This window comes from Zea mays, chromosome 4, assembly GCF_902167145.1.
Source record: "Zea mays cultivar B73 chromosome 4, Zm-B73-REFERENCE-NAM-5.0, whole genome shotgun sequence".
In the NCBI taxonomy this organism is placed as follows: Eukaryota; Viridiplantae; Streptophyta; class Magnoliopsida; order Poales; family Poaceae; genus Zea; species Zea mays.
The window spans coordinates 102031770-102036929 of record NC_050099.1 but is presented as its reverse complement, the minus strand read 5'-3'; positions in this window follow the sequence as shown (position 1 = coordinate 102036929).

The following is a 5160-nucleotide window of genomic DNA, read 5'->3' as shown; positions in this document are numbered from 1 at the left end:
ATAATGGCTTTCAATTTCTAACTTACACTCGGTTGTAACTTACAATTACAATTAAATTTCAAACAAACTCAGATGTTCTAAACTTTTTTATCATACTTCTATCATCAATATATTTGTTCATGTTAAATTCTGGAATTTGTTTGACCATATTTACATATTCTTTTAAAATTTCTATAAATAGGTATCTAGTAATACATTTAATTGGTATAAAATAGTAAATATGTCAAAAAATTAATTTGTCATTCCAAAATGAAATGAATACCCTATACGAATGTGTGCACTAAGGCTCTGTTTGGAAGTGTAGTATTTTTGTAGTTTTGAAACAATACTATAGTATTTGATGATACTATAGCATTGAAACTCAAAAGGTGTTTGATTTGTATATGCAAAACAAAGTTTTAAATACTATGGTTTACCCAAAACCATGGCATTTTTGGAGTTTTTGAAACTCCACTCAGGACCTCAATTTTTTTCTCTTCTCTCTACATATACTTTGTTTTTCCAATGGAACCAAACAGATCTCAGTTTTGAGAAATATTGTGGTTTTACTGTGGTAAAGTAATACCGTAGTATTTGTGTCATGTACAATTGTAAATTATGGTATCTCAAAACTACAATCTTTCAAAATTGCATTCCCAAACAGGTCCTAAAATGTAAATGAAAATAATGAATAATTTAATCTATATATTGTAAAGTAGAGAATTATAATTAAATGTTCATGGGACTTAGTTTAAATGTGTTCTAATTGGGAACACTTTGACACAAAAAATTGCAAAATCTTTTAAAACTTTTGTGTCATACTTCTATCACCAAAGTATATGTTCATTCTAAATTTCAAAATTTTATGACCACATTTACATAATATTTTACAATTTATATAAATGTGTGTGGTAATTTATTTAATTAACATAAAATAGTAAATGTGTTAATAAAAATCAATTTGCCATTAAAAAATGGATGAATAACCTATATGAATATGTTTGCCAAAATGTAAATGAAAAAATGAAGAAATTAATCTATACAGTGCAAAGTCAAGAGTTGTAGTTGAATGTTTATCATACTTAGTTGAGATGTGTTCTATTTGTGAACGCTTTGACCAAAATGTTGTAAAAGCTTCTACAACTATTATGTCATGCTTTTATCATTAAAATATGTGTTCATGCCAAATTTTGGAGTTTTTTGATCATGTTTACATATTTTTTACAATTTATATAAAAAGTGTATGACAATTTATTTAATTGATATAAAATATTAAATATTCCAATAAAAATCAATTTGACATTTTAAAATGGAAGAATACCCTATATGAATGTGTGTACCAAAATGTAAATGAAAATAACGAAAAAATATTTTATATATATATACACCGTAAAGTGGAGAGTAGTAGTTGAATATTTATAATACTTAGTTGAGATGTGTTCAATTTGTGAACACTTTGATAAAAAAGTTGCAAAACCTTTTGAAACTTTTATGTCAAACTTTAATCATCAAAACATATGTCCATGCTTTATTTTGGAATTTTTAACCACATTTACATATTATTAATAATAAAAATATATTTAAAATAGTTTTATCGAATACTTTTTCACAGATACAGATAATATCGAATATTATAGGATATTTTACTGTTTTATCGAATACGGATAAAAAAACCGAATCAGATATATCCATTTAACATCCATATTAAAATCGAATACGAATACAGATATTCATATTAGCATTTTATTCGAATACGAATACAGATAATTTGGATCTTCAAATATCCGAATCCATCCCTAACTTTTTGCATGCCATAATAGCGAGAGGCTGGAGTTGGTTTAGCGGAACCAAACCAAACCCTGTATATCACGTTTGTCTGAATCTAAGAACGAATGTGAGCGAACTTCCCCCATCCGCCTTGTCTTCCTCTCGACTCTCGTCTCTCCATTTTCTCGCCCAACTCTAAAAAACCTCGTGAGAAGAGGCGAGACAACACTTACTACCTGTTCGCCGATTTCGCCCCATATCTAGTGATGACAGTGGGTAAGGCACATAAAGCCATATCCATACCCACTAGAGAAAAAAGTCCAATATACATATCCACTATTGTCATGGGTACAAAATTACGTTATACCCACCATGGGTAATGGGTACCCATCGAGTACTCATACCACTAACATTATAATAGACATGATCACTTGAATCACAAAAGTAAGTACCAAATACAAAATGTTAAAATCTCATACCTCATCAATATTGAAAGATGCTAAATAACATATTTTCTTTATGCTAGCATGACAAATTCATCGAACCCAACATAAATTTATCAATGTTCACCATTAAATATTAACATCATACAAGCCCATGCATGATAGAGATCAAGCTCTTTAATTCGAACCCACATATCATATGTTAGCGGGTTTCATATCGGGTACCAATTTCAACGATCGTTCTACGTCCCCTCACATCTATTTCAAATTAACCCGCTACACGTCTGTCCCCTCCGCGCAACCAACCTCCACTCCTAAACCACACATCTGCATATAGATGGCCAAACGGGCAGCCCGGGCCCGCTACCACTAGGCCCGATGCCCGGGCCGCAGCTCCAGCCCAAGCACGGCATGCCGGCCTACTGACCGTGCCGGGCCGGTCGTTAGCCCGTCGGGCATTTGGTTAAATCAGCGTAAAATGTTAAAAAAATCATTGCAGAAGGTGGGGTTTGAACCCACGCCCTGATAGAAGAAGGGCAGGAGACACTAGGTGAAGCCATCTAACTAGTAGAACATCATGCTCATGTGTTTTAATATTGAATATAAATTGTATAATTGTGCCGGGCTGATACAGCATTACGACCCGAGGCTATGGCCCAAGCACGGTGCTCATGCCGGGCTAGCCCAGACACTATTAAATGGGTCGTGCCCCATGTCGACCCGCTAGACATAGCCCATTTGGCCATCTATACCTCTGCACGATAATGATGGTCCTCGTCTCAGTTGCCGCCACCTCGTTCGTCATCCTGCTTTTTTTTCTCTCTCCCCTCATGCCTCCGCCTCCACGCCTCCCCATTCTCGGCAAAGGGCATGGGAGCAGACGCCTCCTCGTATTCGCCTGACACTAGCCCTGACATCGACCCACGCAGTGGCTATTGCACGTCCACGAGGACGTTTCACAGCATGTGTGCACCATCATTTTCGCCGTCGTCAAACATCCCATTCGTATTTCCGGCCTTCACCCTGTTCTTCCTCCCCAACCTGCTGCCCCCTCCCACGGCCACAGCCACGAGCCGACCGACACTCGTCGACACGGGTACGTGCGAGTCGGTCTTGCTTCTGGCCTTTCTCCGTGCGTGCCACCGAGGAGGACATGGTGGCGCCTGCCACACTTAGGTTATCTTGGCGATGAGGAGTCTAGGTCTGAAATATTGGACAACCAAGGCCCGTAGCGCGCAACAGTCGACATATGCTACAGAGTTGGTGGTGGTGTTTTATCGCCTTGGCGAGTACAAGACTGAGAAGGCACTCGCATTCTCTCGCCCTTCTCGGGCTGATGCTTGGTGTGGGTGCCTCTCGGTTTGGAGCTGCTCCGGCTGAGCTTCTTTCTCCGTTTGCATGCTCCCTCCCTATATATATCCAGTGGTGTACTACCTATGTCGCCTTCAGATGTCCAGGTCTTCGTCGTGTCCTTCTCTGGCAACAAACATATATGTCCGCCTCTTCCCTTCTCTTCGTGCTCTACAAAATCTTGGAAGTGGGGGAGGCGAGGGATGGGGTCCCTGATTTGCTGCCTATGGTACCCATTCGATAGCTTGACATCGCCTGTCTACATGGCCTTTCCCTTACCACGGTGTCAACTCGGCATACTTGCACCACTTCTATGTCCCTGTCACCCATCCTTCTGTCATTGCAAAAATTATTATGTTGTTCCTCTGTTGTTTTGTGTGTTAGTTTTTTGTTGTGCTAAGATTTAAACATAATTTGGGCGTGTTAATACTTTATTTATTGTCTGCACGTGGTTTGTGTTCTTCTGATGATGACTCATGGATCCTGCAAAATATGTGTTAGAATTTGGAGATTCATGCGGGCACTAACACATGATGCTCGTTCCTTGTGTTCTTAGCTCTTGCATGCATTAGATCGTTCTGAGACCACATTGATGCAATAGACTACATGGTGTTTAAGGTTGTTGAATTGAATGGAGCAGCAATGATTTGTCACGCTAACAGTAAAATGAAAGGTTATTTGTTGGTTTTAAACGTTAGTGATTGCTATGAAGTACTATAATTTGTATGGAGCATATCCAGTTTTTATTGATGCCCGACTTTAGTAACTACTCCATATTTTGATCTATCTTTTTTTATAAGTTTGATTTCACGTGACTTATTTTAGAAACTTGAGCTCACAAACTTTCTCTTATTAATCTTTATATGATGGAATTATGTCATCGTATAATCTTTATTCGTACAGTTAGTCAACTCTCTTCTAATCGCTTCTTTGATTGACCGTGTTATACCAAAATATATTAAATAGAGTTAACAACAACATCAATTAGTTAAATAAAAAAATTATATGTAAAGCGGAGGCAATCAATAAAAAAATCTTAAAATCTTTTTGTTCGATAGTTTATGTGAGTATTATTATGAACCGTCACAACACACGATCAGCCGACTTTTTACCCATTAGTATCGAGTTCCAATACCCATTGCCATTGCACCCACATCTATAGATGGCCAATAAGCACGAGGCCCGCGAGCACGACACGAAGCCCGCTATTTGGGTCCGGTCCGAGCCCGACACGGCCCGGTTCTATGCGGCCCAGACCGGCCCAGCACGAATAAGCGGGCCGGGCTTGGACAGGAAACTAGGCACGGTGGACTAGCCCGACACGACCCGTTTACTTCTAAGCACGTTAAGCCCGTTTTTTGTACTAAAACGTGCTTTTCGACCCACTTAGCCCGCTTTTGGCCCGCTTTTTTCGTGCTAAACGGGCCGGCCCGTTTAGGCCCGTTGCGAGCCGGGCTCTGACAGAAAATTAAGCCTACGAGCTTAGAAGGCCCAACCTAGTTTTCTAACCGTGCCTGACGGGCCAGGCCTAAAACGTGGCGGGCTTCACCGGGCCCGGGCCGGGCTGCCGGTTTGGCCATCTCTACCCACATCTGCTGCAGACTCGAGGCGATCGAAGCGT